Source organism: Pseudophryne corroboree, chromosome 1 (assembly GCF_028390025.1).
Source record: "Pseudophryne corroboree isolate aPseCor3 chromosome 1, aPseCor3.hap2, whole genome shotgun sequence".
Classification (NCBI taxonomy): Eukaryota; Metazoa; Chordata; class Amphibia; order Anura; family Myobatrachidae; genus Pseudophryne; species Pseudophryne corroboree.
Window position 1 is genome coordinate 959,132,129 of NC_086444.1, and position 19,164 is coordinate 959,151,292.

The 19,164-nt window shown below is 44.0% G+C and overlaps 1 protein-coding gene and 1 pseudogene across 2 annotated transcripts in view; one reads left to right on the forward strand and one right to left on the reverse strand.

Moving 5' to 3' along the window:
- FSTL5 (follistatin like 5) overlaps positions 1-19,164 on the forward strand; it is a 1,009,581-nt gene that overhangs the window by 530,259 nt on the left and 460,158 nt on the right. The window lies entirely within an intron of this gene.
- Positions 7,861-7,979, reverse strand: LOC134948642 (5S ribosomal RNA; annotated as a pseudogene).

A 19,164-nucleotide genomic window follows, 5' to 3' on the forward strand; every position in this document is an offset into this window, starting at 1 on the left:
TGAGGTAGCTGTGTGAGTAAGATAAGCGACCCTAGTGGCCGACACAAACACCTGGCCCATCTAGGAGTGTCACTGCAGTGTCACGCAGGATGGCCCTTCCAAAAAACCCTCCCCAAACAGCACATGACGCAAAGAAAAAAAGAGGCGCAATGAGGTAGCTGTGTGAGTAAGATAAGCGACCCTAGTGGCCGACACAAACACCTGGCCCATCTAGGAGTGGCACTGCAGTGTCACGCAGGATGTCCCTTCCAAAAAACCCTCCCCAAACAGCACATGACGCAAAGAAAAAAAGAGGCGCAATGAGGTAGCTGTGTGAGTAAGATAAGCGACCCTAGTGGCTGACACAAACACCGGGCCCATCTAGGAGTGGCACTGCAGTGTCACGCAGGATGTCCCTTCCAAAAAACCCTCCCCAAACAGCACATGACGCAAAGAAAAAAAGAGGCGCAATGAGGTAGCTGTGTGAGTAAGATAAGCGACCCTAGTGGCCGACACAAACACCTGGCCCATCTAGGAGTGTCACTGCAGTGTCACGCAGGATGTCCCTTCCAAAAAACCCTCCCCAAACAGCACATGACGCAAAGAAAAAAAGAGGCGCAATGAGGTAGCTGTGTGAGTAAGATAAGCGACCCTAGTGGCCGACACAAACACCGGGCCCATCTAGGAGTGGCACTGCAGTGTCACGCAGGATGTCCCTTCCAAAAAACCCTCCCCAAACAGCACATGATGCAAAGAAAAAAAGAGGCGCAATGAGGTAGCTGTGTGAGTAAGATAAGCGACCCTAGTGGCCGACACAAACACCGGGCCCATCTAGGAGTGGCACTGCAGTGTCACGCAGGATGGCCCTTCCAAAAAACCCTCCCCAAACAGCACATGACGCAAAGAAAAAAAGAGGCGCAATGAGGTAGCTGTGTGAGTAAGATAAGCGACCCTAGTGGCCAACACAAACACCGGGCCCATCTAGGAGTGGCACTGCAGTGTCACGCAGGATGGCCCTTCCAAAAAACCCTCCCCAAACAGCACATGATGCAAAGAAAAAAAGAGGCGCAATGAGGTAGCTGTGTGAGTAAGATAAGCGACCCTAGTGGCCGACACAAACACCGGGCCCATCTAGGAGTGGCACTGCAGTGTCACGCAGGATGGCCCTTCCAAAAAACCCTCCCCAAACAGCACATGACGCAAAGAAAAAAAGAGGCGCAATGAGGTAGCTGTGTGAGTAAGATAAGCGACCCTAGTGGCCAACACAAACACCGGGCCCATCTAGGAGTGGCACTGCAGTGTCACGCAGGATGGCCCTTCCAAAAAACCCTCCCCAAACAGCACATGACGCAAAGAAAAAAAGAGGCGCAATGAGGTAGCTGTGTGAGTAAGATAAGCGACCCTAGTGGCCGACACAAACACCGGGCCCATCTAGGAGTGGCACTGCAGTGTCACGCAGGATGGCCCTTCCAAAAAATACTCCCCAAACAGCACATGACGCAAAGAAAAATTAAAGAAAAAAGAGGTGCAAGATGGAATTGTCCTTGGGCCCTGCCACCCACCCTTATGTTGTATAAACAGGACATGCACACTTTAACCAACCCATCATTTCAGTGACAGGGTCTGCCACACGACTGTGACTGAAATGACGGGTTGGTTTGGACCCCCACCAAAAAAGAAGCAATTAATCTCTCCTTGCACAAACTGGCTCTACAGAGGCAAGATGTCCACCTCATCATCATCCTCCGATATATCACCGTGTACATCCCCCTCCTCACAGATTATCAATTCGTCCCCACTGGAATCCACCATCTCAGCTCCCTGTGTACTTTGTGGAGGCAATTGCTGCTGGTCAATGTCTCCACGGAGGAATTGATTATAATTCATTTTAATGAACATCATCTTCTCCACATTTTCTGGATGTAACCTCGTACGCCGATTGCTGACAAGGTGAGCGGCGGCACTAAACACTCTTTCGGAGTACACACTTGTGGGAGGGCAACTTAGGTAGAATAAAGCCAGTTTGTGCAAGGGCCTCCAAATTGCCTCTTTTTCCTGCCAGTATAAGTACGGACTGTGTGACGTGCCTACTTGGATGCGGTCACTCATATAATCCTCCACCATTCTTTCAATGGTGAGAGAATCATATGCAGTGACAGTAGACGACATGTCCGTAATCGTTGTCAGGTCCTTCAGTCCGGACCAGATGTCAGCATCAGCAGTCGCTCCAGACTGCCCTGCATCACCGCCAGCGGGTGGGCTCGGAATTCTGAGCCTTTTCCTCGCACCCCCAGTTGCGGGAGAATGTGAAGGAGGAGATGTTGACAGGTCGCGTTCCGCTTGACTTGACAATTTTCTCACCAGCAGGTCTTTGAACCCCAGCAGACTTGTGTCTGCCGGAAAGAGAGATCCAAGGTAGGCTTTAAATCTAGGATCGAGCATGGTGGCCAAAATGTAGTGCTCTGATTTCAACAGATTGACCACCCGTGAATCCTTGTTAAGCGAATTAAGGGCTCCATCCACAAGTCCCACATGCCTAGCGGAATCGCTCCGTGTTAGCTCCTCCTTCAATGTCTCCAGCTTCTTCTGCAAAAGCCTGATGAGGGGAATGACCTGACTCAGGCTGGCAGTGTCTGAACTGACTTCACGTGTGGCAAGTTCAAAGGGCATCAGAACCTTGCACAATGTTGAAATCATTCTCCACTGCGCTTGAGACAGGTGCATTCCACCTCCTATATCGTGCTGAATTGTATAGGCTTGAATGGCCTTTTGCTGCTCCTCCAACCTCTGAAGCATATAGAGGGTTGAATTCCACCTCGTTACCACTTCTTGCTTAAGATGATGGCAGGGCAGGTTCAGTTGTTTTTGGTGGTGCTCCAGTCTTCTGTACGTGGTGCCTGTACGCCGAAAGTGTCCCGCAATTCTTCTGGCCACCGACAGCATCTCTTGCACACCCCTGTCGTTTTTTAAAAAATTCTGCACCACCAAATTCAAGGTATGTGCAAAACATGGGACGTGCTGGAATTTGCCCATATTTAATGCACACACAATATTGCTGGCGTTGTCCGATGCCACAAATCCACAGGAGAGTCCAATTGGGGTAAGCCATTCCGCGATGATCTTCCTCAGTTGCCGTAAGAGGTTTTCAGCTGTGTGCGTATTCTGGAAAGCGGTGATACAAAGCGTAGCCTGCCTAGGAAAGAGTTGGCGTTTGCGAGATGCTGCTACTGGTGCCGCCGCTGCTGTTCTTGCGGCGGGAGTCCATACATCTACCCAGTGGGCTGTCACAGTCATATAGTCCTGACCCTGCCCTGCTCCACTTGTCCACATGTCCGTGGTTAAGTGGACATTGGGTACAACTGCATTTTTTAGGACACTGGTGAGTCTTTTTCTGAGGTCTGTGTACATTCTCGGTATCGCCTGCCTAGAGAAGTGGAACCTAGATGGTATTTGGTAACGGGGGCACACTACCTCAAGAAATTGTCTAGTTCCCTGTGAACTAACGGCGGATACCGGACGCACGTCTAACACCAACATAGTTGTCAAGGCCTCAGTTATCCGCTTTGCAGCAGGATGACTGCTGTGATATTTCATCTTCATCGCAAAGGACTGTTGGACAGTCAATTGCTTACTGGAAGTAGTACAAGTGGGCTTACGACTTCCCCTCTGGGATGACGATCGACTCCCAGCAGCAACAACAGCAGCGCCAGCAGCAGTAGGCATTACACTCAAGGATGCATCGGAGGAATCCCAGGCAGGAGAGGACTCGTCAGAATTGCCAGTGACATGGCCTGCAGGACTATTGGCATTCCTGGGTAAGGAGGAAATTGACACTGAGGGAGTTGGTGGGGTGGTTTGCGTGAGCTTGGTTACAAGAGGAAGGGATTTACTGGTCAGTGGACTGCTTCCGCTGTCACCCAAAGTTTTTGAACTTGTCACTGACTTATTATGAATGCGCTGCAGGTGACGTATAAGGGAGGATGTTCCGAGGTGGTTAACATCCTTACCCCTACTTATTACAGCTTGACAAAGGCAACACACGGCTTGACACCTGTTGTCCGCATTTCTGTTGAAATACTTCCACACCGAAGAGCTGATTTTTTTGGTATTTTCACCAGGCATGTCAATGGCCATATTCCTCCCACGGACAACAGGTGTCTTCCCGGGTGCCTGACTTAAACAAACCACCTCACCATCAGAATCCTCCTGGTCAATTTCCTCCCCAGCGCCAGCAACACCCATATCCTCCTCATCCTGGTGTACTTCAACACTGACATCTTCAATCTGACTATCAGGAACTCGACTGCGGGTGCTCCTTCCAGCACTTGCAGGGGGCGTGCAAATGGTGGAAGGCGCATGCTCTTCACGTCCAGTGTTGGGAAGGTCAGGCATCGCAACCGACACAATTGGAGTCGGACTCTCCTTGTGGATTTGGGATTTGGAAGAACGCACAGTTCTTTGCGGTGCTACTGCTTTTGCCATCTTGAGTCTTTTCATTTTTCTAGCGAGAGGCTGAGTGCTTCCATCCTCATGTGAAGCTGAACCACTAGCCATGAACATAGGCCAGGGCCTCAGCCGTTCCTTGCCACTCCGTGTGGTAAATGGCATATTGGCAAGTTTACGCTTCTCCTCCGACAATTTTATTTTAGGTTTTGGAGTCCTTTTTTTTACTGATATTTGGTGTTTTGGATTTTACATGCTCTGTACTATGACATTGGGCATCGGCCTTGGCAGACGACGTTGCTGGCATTTCATCGTCTCGGCCATGACTAGTGGCAGCAGCTTCAGCACGAGGTGGAAGTGGATCTTGATCTTTCCCTAATTTTGGAACCTCAACATTTTTGTTCTCCATATTTTAATAGGCACAACTAAAAGGCACCTCAGGTAAACAATGGAGATGGATGGATACTAGTATACTTATGGATGGACTGCCGAGTGCCGACACAGAGGTAGCTACAGCCGTGGACTACCGTACTGTGTCTGCTGCTAATATAGACTGGATGATAATGAGATGAAATCAATATATATGTATATATAATATCACTAGTACTGCAGCCGGACAGGTATATATATTTATTATGTAATGACTGATGACGGACCTGCTGGACACTGTCAGCTCAGCAGCACCGCAGGCTGCTACAGTAAGCTACTATAGTAGTATGTATAAAGAAGAAAGAAAAAAAAAAACCACGGGTAGGTGGTATACAATTATGGATGGACTGCCGAGTGCCGACACAGAGGTAGCTACAGCCGTGGACTACCGTACTGTGTCTGCTGATATATAGACTGGATGATAATGAGATGAAATCAATATATATGTATATATAATATCACTAGTACTGCAGCCGGACAGGTATATATATTTATTATGTAATGACTGATGACGGACCTGCTGGACACTGTCAGCTCAGCAGCACCGCAGACTGCTACAGTAAGCTACTATAGTAGTATGTATAAAGAAGAAAGAAAAAAAAAAAACCACGGGTAGGTGGTATACAATTATGGATGGACTGCCGAGTGCCGACACAGAGGTAGCTACAGCCGTGGACTAACGTACTGTGTCTGCTGATAATACAGACTGGATGATAATGAGATGAAATCAATATATATGTATATATAATATCACTAGTACTGCAGCCGGACAGGTATATATATTTATTATGTAATGACTGATGACGGACCTGCTGGACACTGTCAGCTCAGCAGCACCGCAGACTGCTACAGTAAGCTACTATAGTAGTATGTATAAAGAAGAAAGAAAAAAAAAAACACGGGTAGGTGGTATACAATTATGGATGGGCTGCCGAGTGCCGACACAGAGGTATCTACAGCCGTGGACTACCGTACTGTGTCTGCTGATAATATATACTGGATGATAATGAGATGAAATCAATATATATGTATATATAATATCACTAGTACTGCAGCCGGACAGGTATATATATTTATTATGTAATGACTGATGACGGACCTGCTGGACACTGTCAGCTCAGCAGCACCGCAGACTGCTACAGTAAGCTACTATAGTAGTATGTATAAAGAAGAAAGAAAAAAAAAAACCACGGGTAGGTGGTATACAATTATGGATGGACTGCCGAGTGCCGACACAGAGGTAGCTACAGCCGTGGACTAACGTACTGTGTCTGCTGATAATATAGACTGGATGATAATGAGATGAAATCAATATATATGTATATATAATATCACTAGTACTGCAGCCGGACAGGTATATATATTTATTATGTAATGACTGATGACGGACCTGCTGGACACTGTCAGCTCAGCAGCACCGCAGACTGTTACAGTAAGCTACTATAGTAGTATGTATAAAGAAGAAAGAAAAAAAAAAAAAAACACGGGTAGGTGGTATACAATTATGGATGGACTGCCGAGTGCCGACACAGAGGTAGCTACAGCCGTGGACTAACGTACTGTGTCTGCTGATAATATAGACTGGATGATAATGAGATGAAATCAATATATATATATATATAATTATATAATATCACTAGTACTGCAGCCGGACAGGTATATATATTTATTATGTAGTGACTGATGACGGACCTGCTGGACACTGTCAGCTCAGCAGCACCGCAGACTGCTACAGTAAGCTACTATAGTAGTATGTATAAAGAAGAAAGAAAAAAAAAAAACACGGGTAGGTGCTAGGTGGTATACAATATTATATATATATTATATACAATTATATATATATATATATATATATATATTAAACTCATAAACTGGTGGTGATTATTAAACTGGTGGTCAGGTCACTGGTCACACTATCAGCAACTTGCAAGTAGTACTCCTGAGTCCTAAGCAGACAATCACAATATATATTATACTGGTGGTCAGTGTGGTCACAAACAATGGCAGTGTGGCACTCTGGCAGCAAAAGTGTGCACTGTACGTTATATGTACTCCTGAGTCCTGAGTCCTGCTCTCAGACTCTAACTGCTCCCCACTGTCAGTGTCTCCCCCCACAAGTCAGATAATACAGTCACACTATATCACTTCAACAAGTACTAGTAGTAGTAGTACTCCTCCTAATGCTCCCCAAAATTACTACTGTGTCTCTCTCTGTCTCACTCTCTTCTCGAATCTCTATAAACGGAGAGGACGCCAGCCACGTCCTCTCCCTATGAATCTCAATGTGAAAATGGCGGCGACGCGCGGCTCCTTATATAGAATCCGAGTCTCTCGATAGAATCCGAGCCTCGCGAGAATCCGGCAGCGTGATGATGACGTTCGGGCGCGCTCGGGTTAACCGAGCAAGGCGGGAAGATCCGAGTCGCTCGGACCCGTGTAAAAAAAACTGAAGTTCGGGCGGGTTCGGATTCCGAGGAACCGAACCCGCTCATCTCTAGTATATATACCTTGATTCTGTATTAGGTGGTGCATCCTGACTCAGTAGAAATAACTAAGTGATCAAAAAAAGAAAAGAAGACTCTTTTTTGGGCGCACTCTTTGAAACTTAGATAGTATAATAAAGATATCGATAAAATGTTACGTTTATTAAAGATAATGTGTAGCTATACCCTGAAGAGAAAACAAGGTGTCAATATACAACACTTATAGAGTCAAAAAGGAGGGTCAATGTGATTATTAAAATATTTCAAATTCCTCTGATTTACACTTTAAACATACAGTATATAGTGCACATAGTGTCAGAGAATAGAGTTATCACTACAGAACCCAGGCCAGGTGCGACTCCTACTTGACTTCACTCTGTACATTTATACAGTATTACATCACATGATGTTTGGATGGCATGATGACAGATTGTATGGATTCCCAAGATGAAAGTAAAACTTAGAAGGAAGTTATAGAAGGTGGATCTGCTGTCAGTGTTAGGCACAGAGTCAAATGATGCCCCAATTCCTACAACACTTGCTATTCCCAGGAGGTCTCCAATCCAGGTACTAAGCAAGTCCAGCACTGCTTAGCTTCCAAGATTGAACGGTATTGGGCATTGAGAGTGTGATATGATAGTAGTATAACTTGTGATGACTCAGGTATCACTAGTGAGAGTCTCGGAGAAGTGCAAGAAATGGACAATTCTTATAGGACTATAAGTCTAGACCTTAGAAAAAAATAGAAGTAAGTATAGAACGGATTTGCTGTCCATGTTAGACAGGGGTCAGAAATTACGGTAAACTGTGGTGTTCTGCCCCTGAATCAGTGATGAGAGTCTGTTAGAGATACAGTATAAGGAATAGTGGCTACATAGATTTATAAAGAGATTCAAAAGAATCCAATAAATGGGCAAGTATTACTCACTATTGCAGGAATCACTAATTTGTAAATGTCCTAGATACCAAGCCACCAGACAAAAAGACCATCTCAAGAGGTAAATATATAGACTTACAGATGACAAGAGACCAGGGCCAGTGCTAGGGCGTTCAGCACCCCCCCTGCAAACTATACATTTGCGCCCTCCCATACTTTACAAAGGGACAGTGCGCGCCTTTGGTGCACACCGAAAAAGGAGTGTGGTCTTACACGAAAGGGGCATGGCCACACAATAGAACCCCCCATTTCAAATTACGCTACTGTAGCACAATCTTATTCACATAACACCGCACGTAGTAGTGCTTTTTATACACAAAATCCCCCATGTAGTAGTGCCGCTTACACAAAATTCCACCTGTGGTAGTGCCGCTTATACAAAATTCCACCTATGGTAGTGCCGCTTACACAAAATTCCGCCTGTGGTAGTGCCGCTTATACAAAATTCCACCTGTGGTAGTGCCGCTTATACATAATTCCATCTGTGGTAGTGCCGCTTATACAAAATTCCACCTGTGGTAGTACCGCTTATACAAATTTCCACCTGTGGTAGTGCCACTTATACAAATTTTCGCCTGTGGTAGTGCCACTTATACAAAATTCTGCCTGTGGTAGTGCCGCTTATACAAAATTCCACCTGTGGTAGTGCCACTTCTACAAAATTCCGCCTGTGGTAGTGCTGCTTATACAAAATTCCACCTGTGGTAGTGCCACTTATACAAAATTCTACCTGTGGTAGTGCCGCTTTTACAAAATTCTGCCTGTGGTACTGTCACCTACACACATTTTGCCCACCCAGTCACACAGATACACAGTCACACACACACACACACACACACACACACAGATACACACATACACACACACATAGATACACTTACACACACACATAGATACACACACACACACACACACACACACACACACACACTTTCTCAAGCTCACTCACTCTCTTTACATTTTCTTACCAAAAGGAAGTCTGGCTGGCCATTGCTGGCCATCCTCTCCTGCCTGGTGCCTACGTGCACTGCATCCCTTTGCTGAGAGGGTAGCGCCGGACCTGCAAGAGACAAAACAATTCTTCATACATAGTGAAAGAACCCATCAGCTCCTGTGTCATATAACAGTATTCACAGTTTTTATGCATTAGCCCACAAATTTTGATTGCAACCCCACCTGGGGTTATCAGAGAGTAATTATGCCATGCATGTGCACTGTCAATAGCAAATATGTATATGATTTAGAGAATACCTGTCTGCACCAAGAACAAAAAGTTATTTCCCCTTTGTTGCCAGCCAGGTACTACCTGTGTATAGGATACTGCAGGCTGTATGGGTTGCACAGGGATGCTGGGTAAGTGAAGTCAGTGGAGGTACTGAAAACACATTTCACCCGCTGCATGGGCTTGATCACTTATGAAGATGGTCTTTTTGTATGGTGGCTTTTTGTCTGTCAACGCCCAATGCCATCCGATCTTGGAAGCTAAGCAGTGCTGGGCTTGGTTAGTACCCGGATTGGAGACCTCCTGGGAATACCAATTGTTGTAGGAATTGGGGCATCATTTGACTCTGTGCCTAATACTGACAGCAGATCCACCTTCTATAACTTTCATCTTGGGAATCCATACAATCTGTCATCATGCCATCCAGACATCATGCAATGTAATAGAAGTCAAGTAGGAGTCGGACCTCGCCTGGGGTCTGTTGTGATAACTATTTTCTCTGACAGTGTGTGCGCTATATATGTTTAAAGTGTAAATCAGAGGAATTTAAAAAAATGTATTAATCACATTGACCCCCTTTTGCTCTATAAGTGTTGTATGTTGACACCTTTTTTTTCTCTTCAGGGTATATCTATACATTATCTTTAATAAAAGTTAAATTGTATCAATATCTTTATTATACTATCTAAGTTTTAAAGCGTGTGCCCAAAAAAGAGTCTTCTTTTCTTGTTTTTGATCAGTTCCTTATTAATAGTCTACAGCTCGAGGCTCCACCCCACAGGTTCTTTTATTTCTTTTCTTATTTCCTTTCCTTTTCTGTCTTTTTCTTTGTTTTTTTAACGGATTGCCACACCATTGCATACGAGGAAACCTTCCTCACCCTTCTAATACTCCTAAAAATGGATCACTCAGCAGTATATTTTGAGACCTACTGCTAGTCATACTGTTGTTTAAAATTGTGACTCTGGCAAATTGTGGTTATTGTATCATACTGTGATCAACTGAATAAAAAGTTTATTTAAAAAGATTGCCCCTTTAAAAAAAATATATATATATAATTGTCAGTCCAATTAGTAAATACAGTAGCTGGACAAACAATCAGGGGTTTTGTCTTATCTCCAATTTAACACCCAGATAATCCGGAGCTAGGGAGGACCTGATTGTCTTTGTCTTATATTGAAGATAAGACAAAGCCTCTCACTGAATGTTCAGCTATTACTTAGCTTAGTAGTTGCCAAACTTTTTATAATCATGGCACCATAGAGTATCAGATTTTTTTTCACGGCCCCCCTAGGCCTAAAGATTCTTATTGATAAATATAGAAATAAATATTAAATTAAGTCAATTTTGATTATATGTCTTCCTTAGGTTCAGTTTTGTGGTGAGGGACAAGATTTGTTTCTGTTTGTCCAGATATATTATATGATTGACAGCCACCAGCACTGCTTTTGCCTATTACATTGACCATAAATAATTTGATTTGGTCCTGGACCACCAACCCGAGGCACCATTGCAAGTGTCCTGAAGCAACCCAGGGTGTCTAGGCACACAGTTTGAGAACCACTGACTTAGCTGGACTATCTGGTATTGACTAACATTGTGGCCATGTCTCTTTGGAAATGCATTCAGAATGTGTTCTATTGGACTAAGCTGGGTCAACACATGAATGAGGGAACATGTACAGTAATTATTAAGTTATGGATTTTTTTTTAGGTAGCAATTTTTTTCGTCATACAACATAAGGACCTAAGACTGTGCCTTGTGGTACTCCAACTGATAGAGGTATTGTTATCCACTGTTTGGTAAGGCCTATTGAACAAGATTAAGGATATATAAGCCATGATTTTCTAGCATCTCTTGTTAGGTGCATTACTTTTTATATTTAAAACAATATCCACTTCAGAGCAAAACTTACTTAGTTTTCACATGGCTTTAAATTGACAAAGACAACAGCCTTCTACCCCACAGTAATCTATGCAAGTGAAGTAGAATGTATGACTCTATAATACCTAGGCCTGTGGGTGTTCTGTGGTACCAAGAGCCATTTTTTCAGCCAGTGTCTTTGAATGCTTTCCTGTGTTCTTCTGCTCCTCTCTTACCCCTTTTCCACTTACGAGCACGGGTCGCAGCCGGGAGCCTGACACGGGAGCTGCCCCCTGCTGCGACCCGTGCTCGGCCCCTTTCCCATCAGCAGTCACAACCCGGCATATGCCGGGTTGGTGACGCTTCTAGTGACGCGGCAGGGGCGGCGCAGGAAGAGCACATGATCTCCCAGCGCCGCCCTTCCATACAGTGTAAATGGAAGCCGTGCCGCATCGACATGGCTCCCGTTTACACTACAACCCTACCCGGATCAGTCCCGTGTCCTACCCAGGTAAATAGCCGGGTAGGATTCACGGGTCACTTGATCCGGGTTTACCCTTTTCCACTTGCAAAAAACACGGGTAAATGCGCGCCCCCGTGCATTTACCCGTGTTTTTTGAGCTAGTGGAAAAGGGGTATAAACTTCCTGGAGATAGCTCTGTAACAATCAATTGGGAACTAGCATAGTGCCTGTTAACACCAAACTATGAGAACCAGGAATGAATCTTGTGGGACTGATTCTGAGCTGGGAGCAAAAGTAAAAAAGCCTGGAGCTAGGATCTAGAACAGTGCCTTTGATCACCAACTGCTCAGAGCCAGCAACTATAATTATCAACTGACAACAGCCAAGAACTAGTAAAATGCCTGTATCCAGTATCAGTTATCCCCATCTAAAGCTACAATTGTTATTCTGCTATCTTACCTATGAAAGTGTTTCAAGTTTCAATCATATTGCTGTCAATTCTACCAAATTCATCTAAAACAATTTGACACCTATATGAAGTGCTCCAAAACCAAATGCAGCTTCAGAAAAATTTAAAAAATGCTAATCAACAGAAATCAGAACACAGATATACTAATGATGGGGAAGTCCTTTAAGGGCAAAGGAAACAAATCAAGTGAAGTACACTTATTAGTTCATATCATGAAGTTCCTAAAAAAAAATCATAAAAAATTGTCAGATGTTTGAATGACCAGGATCAATTACATGATGTAAATCCACCAGGATGATTCTCAGAAAGTCTCTCCAATTTTTGGATGTAAAGATAATTAAACCATTTTTCCACAACAATATTATCAAGAGACTGGAATAGGACTAGATGGTGGATTTCATGGAATTGGTATAATTCTACCAGGAACCGGAAATGGTAAATGTGAATAAAATAAAGAATAAAATGTAATATCCTTTAGAAGTACTGTATCAACCATATCCCAAGATATTTGATCTCAGATAAGTGCCACATACTGTAAACATGGAGGTACTTTGCAGGAACGCAGTTTTCTCTGGAACTGATTCAGAGGTTGATACAGGTGTGGTCACAGCGGCATCTTTTGGCAATTGCCCATCTGGGACATTATGCAAATGCTGCTACAAAGCCCCTCCATGGTGTACATCCATTTGTCTAAATGTGCAAGGACTGAGACGCCCAATGTCAGTGTCCATCGGCGTTGAAATCCTGATTGGTGCATATTTAGATGCATCTTTAGCCAACACCATCAGTTGTACCATCATTGACACTCCTATAGTAAACATATAAGACACATAATTTGCATGTGTATACTAAGCCACCTCATAGTATCTGCCCAGAAATGCCCATCATTTTTCCAAGACATTTCTGATACCATACGTCTCAATTGCAGCAGCGCATTTGTACACTCACTCAGTGGATTTTTGCACATGCACAGTAGCAAAAAATCAATCAACTATGTGAACCATTGGCAGTGTATGCAGCTCTGAATCAGGCCCATTGTAAGACTGAGATTCACCAACTTGGATAACTTGAATTTAAAATTAGAGCGTTCACCCAAATGCAGAAATTTGCAGAGAAATGGACTCCATGTGGCAAGTCACTATTGGCAGGTCATCTGTAAAGAAGGCCAACTTGTATTCTCTGTCCTCCACTGAAAATCAGAAAGGGGTTTGACACGTCCCAATTAAACCTGATGAGAACTAAAGTGGTGATGTAGGGGGCACAAATCCTCTGGTGTCCAACCTGACCCAGACCCAGATGTTCATGCAGACACATAAAAAGTCCCAGTCCGTTATATCACATGCTTTCTCTGCACATGTCAAGAGAATCATAGCCAGGGTATCAGAACAGGATATCATCTGAATCAAATACACAATCTTTATGGCTTTGCCCCAAGCCTCATGACTAGGAATAAAACCCACCTGGACAGAATGTTCCAAAATTGGTAAGGGAAGTTTCAGACAGTTAGCCATACATATTTCAGAAAGCTTCAAATCAATGTGTAGTAGGGAGATGAGTCTGTATCTATAACACTGGGTAATGTCCTTCCTTTCCTTAAATACTGTATAACAGTGATATGTGCAGGAAAAAGGGAGTAAGGTCAGAGACCTCATTAAGGCCTCCATTTATCAAGCCTTGGAGAGTGATAAATAGCATGCCGATAAAGTACCAACCAATCAGCTACTAACTGCCATGTTACAGGCTGTGTTTGAAAAATGACAGTTAGGATCTGGTTGGCTGGTACTTTATCACTGTGCTATTTATCAATCCCCAAGACAGAGCCGGACCTAGGCATAGGCAAACTAGGCAAATGCCCATGGCATTTGGAATGCCTAGGGGCACAAGCAGCTTCTGCTGATTAAAATGATATGCAGCATGCCTATATTCTGTGTGTGACTGCAGCTCTATCTGCATACAAAATGCATTACTAAGTGCGGCATATGTGCAAGGGCCATTATGTGTATAAGGGCAGTAATAATGTGTATCATATGTGTAAGGGGCATTACTGTGTGGTATTATGTGTATTATGTGTATAAAGGCATTACTAATGTGTGGCATTATGTGTATAAGATGTACTACTTTGTGGCGTAACATCTAGAAAGGGCACAACTGTGTGGTCTGATGTAAATAATGGCCCTCATTCCGAGTTGTTCGCTCGGTAAAAATCTTCGCATTGCAGCGATTTTCCGCTTAATGCGCATGCGCAATGTCCGCACTGCGACTGCGCCAAGTAAATTTGCTATGCACATAGTAATTTTACTCACGGCTTTTTCATCGTTCTGGCGATCGTAATGTAAATGACAGGAAATGGGTGTTACCGGGCGGAAACAGGCCGTTTTATGGGCGTGTGGGAAAAAACGCTACCGTTTCCGGAAAAAACGCAGGAGTGGCCGGAGAAACGGAGGAGTGTCTGGGCGAACGCTGGGAGTGTTTGTGACGTCAAATCAGGAACGACAAGCACTGAACTGATCGCAGATGCCGAGTAAGTCTGAAGCTACTCAGAAACTGCTACGAGGTGTGTAATCGCAATATTGCGAATACTTCGTTCGCAATTTTAAGATGCTAAGATTCACTCCCAGTAGGCGGCGGCTTAGCGTGAGCAACTCTGCTAAAATCGCCTTGCGAGCAAACAACTCGGAATGACCTCCAAAGAGCAATATGGTGTGGGGTAATGTGAATAAAGAGCAATATGGTGTGGTGTAATGTGAATAAGGGGCACTACTGTGAGGGGTAACGTGGTACTACTGTGTGATGTAACGTGAATAAGAGACACTATGCCATGATATGTGAATAAAGTTTGAGTACTGTTTGGCGTAATTTCGACTGGGGGTATTATTGTGTGGCCATGCCCCTTCCCAGCAAGAACACGCCCCGTTTTGGGCTGCGCACCGAATGTGCACACTGTTCCTATTTAAAATATCGGGGGTAGGAGTACCAAAATGAGGACTGCTGGGTGAGGGGTGATAGTGCTGGGAAAGGGGTACAGTGTCAGAGGTGGAACTAGTGTCTGTGCTAGGGTACACTAGCCAAAATCTTGCCTATGGCATCATATTGGTTAGGGCTGGCTCTGCTCCAAGGCGTGATAAATCTGCACCTAAATGTCTGAAGCAAGAGAGGAGAAACTACTTCTATAAAAGACTTTTAATAGGTAATTATGTACTCATCAGGCTTATTTAGCAATGACCTTCTTCTGGGATTTTAAGAAATCCGATCCAAGTTAGGCCTGGATCCGAGACCTTTTGAGCATCAGATCCATGCCACCCATTGTGTCAGACAGTTGTACAACTCCAAATATTATGCCTGTAAGGTGGTCACTATATCTTTAGCTTTGTTTCAAAATGCCCCAGCCACAGTTTTAATGTGGGAAATTAATGGATAGGCCCATTTGGATCAGAAACCCCTCACAAACATCTTGATGTGTCTGCTACACCTATGAAAGTATTATTTATGGCGTCTGCAGACATCCAATTTAATCTTACATGATAAGCTTCTGTGAGTGTTTGGATGGTCAGTGGGATGATGAAAATGCCAAGTCAACCAGCTGGTGCTCATGTAAAGTCCTCCACACCCTGCAGTTCTATTTAGCTAATGTGTTGGAAGAATTCAGATCATGGTTTTATAGCCCAATTAAATCTCTCCCGAACACCATTGCACCCTCTATGAGCATGATCTAAAACGTCAAGGAAGGCCGACTGTTGCTGATTAGATAAATAGACATCAGTAAATGTAAATGCTTGGGACTAAAGTTTACATTTTACCAACAGTGCCCTACCTGCAACCTACTGATGGCTAGTAATAATAATGAGGGAAACATGGCATGCAGCTCCCAGCATCTTACCCTCTGGACTATTGTAGAGATAGTCACATGGGAAGGGAAGTCTCTATTCTAAGAGGCAGGGCATCACCATGCGTAAGATGCATTTCCTAAAAAAAAGAATTATTTGCTTTTTCAGCAGTCAATGATTGCGTCCCTTAGTACTTATACTGTAGAGACAAAATGTAAGAAGGGGAGGGGAATGACAACACAGGACATACAAAAAAACATTGTGCACAAAATAGAAAAAGTTAAAAACATTGATTTTGAGCAGATTAATGGCAATAAGTCACATCTCCATTAGGCTCAGAACCCAAAATCGGCATTGTAGTGGGCAACAGGAGTAAGAAACAATGACAGCCAACAGGGTTGGATTATAGGTAGGACAGACAGGGAGGTTGTCTAGGGACCCACACATATTGGGAGCCCCTAGATGACCACATTAAGGGCACCCTCACTGCCTAAAACATTGCCCCCAGGCCAGATCCCGGCAGCGTGTTATAATGTATTAGATCATATTTGTTTCTGGGAGCCGGTTCCCGGTCATAATGTACTGGCTTCAGGGTGTGGCCTAAAAGGAGGCATGTCCATGTCCCCTAAAAATTATATAAAAAATAACTGCTCCACAGGGGGCACCATTCAAATCCAAGGAGGGTTGCACAAGGGAGGGCAACCACTTCCTACCTTGCTTGCTCTGGGAGTCAAAGACTCTCCAGAGCGCCAGCCATGGTGGAGGGGCCCGCTTCCTGGGGGGAGAGGCCTTGGACTGGGGGGGGGAGGCATTGGACTCTGGGGGGAGAGGCATTGGACCCGGGTCCCCTTCAGGCTCCTCCAGTGAGCCTAGGCACAGTTAATTAGTACTCCAAACCCCCTTCCCTCTCGGCACCAGTGCATGGGATAAATTGGGGGATTGTATAGCAATTAGAGCCTAATTCATGTTTGTACATGGATGCAATTTCAATTGTGATATTCTAGGTTATGGAGCTGCTAATGTTAGCAAGTGAAACTGCCGTCCAGGATTGAAAAGAGATACCCATCGTAGCCATTGCAAAATCATTCGCAATTGCGTACACATTTGCAGCCTATACACTAAAACAAGGAACATCGGATCTATGGGTTGACCTATGGCTACGCAGACTGGTCACGGCGGTAGCAATGCAAGCGCCATGTTTTTGTATGTATAAGCTCACAGCTGACAGCAGATACAAGCCCCAAATACAGCCAAGATACTCCTGCACGTTTACAACCACTCACTGCTAAAACCTCCAAGCGGTCACTTGCTGTCAATCACTTCTCCATAAAATCCTCATTGCCAGAGAGTGTGCAGCGGCAGCTTGACGCATATACATTGCGATCTCAGCACATGGGCAGTCAGCTGATAATTACTCTCTTGAATGCATATCGGACATTGCATACAAACATGAAATAGGCCCTTAGTTCCTTACTGAACCTGAATTATTTGTGTTACATAAACAAGTAAGAGCTCATAAAATATTCTAGGTAATTTAATTATACATTGGTGCAAGTAACACTTTCATATATGCAATAAACTATTTTCCATTGGAGCAGCAGATAAATAGAACACATCATTTTTAACCCACTGCGCTTTTTTACACACAGGCTAAAGGTGGGCTGCCGAATATGGAATTAATGGAATTATTTTGTTTGCTGTCCTTAACTACAGTATGTCCATATTGCATATCATTGCTACTTTGTATGTCTACTGTCAGCTGCTGCTTAGTGATGTTTACCAGACAGATGCAACCTATGGGTGTCCTGCAGTAAAGTTCGGACACGTACTATATTAAATTATGTGCCCAAGGTGAACCATTGCCAACATCAGGATCCTGTATAAAATGAACAGACGTAATTACAAAACATAAATAAAGAGTAATTGTAATATTTGTAGTGAGACTTTAATCAAAGATACATTTATATGTAAGTTAAAACAACTTTTTCACAAACAACGAGATTGTGTGCTTATGACAAATTCACACAAATTGAAAAAGATTTGTAGATATAACGAGTGCGATTTATGATCGTTAATAAGCCAACAGCAACAGAGAAGACAGCTTTATTTTTCATATCACTGAACATTGATTTTACATCACAATTTGTTTCAGCTGCAATAACACTTGTAGACATCAACGAAGCTGCTCTGAAATTTGGCACGAATCATGTTTCATGGTGGAACAGGCCATTTCTTAGCTGCGGAGTTCTGGGAATACAATCTGCTTTTGTGTCCCATTCTCTAGAATGGCATTCTGCATTGTATTTTTGAATTATAATTTCACAAAGTTCACAGTTAAGATAGCAACAGTAGCAGATGAACACGAGCAGTTACCAAATTCTGAAAATTCATCGCAAATCTTATATTATGAATATAATTATAATTGTAATGTTGACATGGAGGCAGATCATGATACACAGCTAGAGAAGAACATGATGGGTAGATGGCTCAATATGATAATAGGTACATTACTGTACTTTCTCTAGCATCCATAAGGGACAGATTAGTATGATAGGGTATAGATGGGTCCAAAGGAGCCAGTGCGCTTTAAATATCTTCAACTGGGTATGCTGGCTCCTCCCCTCTATGCCTCCTCCTACAGCTCTGTTTAGAAAAAAGTGCCCTCAGGAGAGGATGCACACTCTGCAAGCTCCAGAGTTTTTTCTTCAATTTCTTTTAAAGCTTTATTTCTTTCAGTATGCTGTTTGGGCAACAGCATACCTGCACCGTGGAAGTTAGGGGGGGTGGGGGTTGCGGTCACTGGCTTCTTGAGGTGCAGAGCCGCTTCCCCGCTGCAGGACTACTGTCCTGAGGGGCTGTTTGTTCAGCAGGGCATGGCGCACACCCCTAAAGCTGCCTGAAGGTGATCATCGGTGGTGAGTACCAACCAGGGGCCCCACTATGGGGGTCCCCCAGTTTAGTGTGCGGCTAAAGCTCGGGTGAGGCATACAGGTCCCTCCTGGGGGGACCCGCTGTAGCCCCTGCGTGAGACTGGCTAATATCAATTGTACCA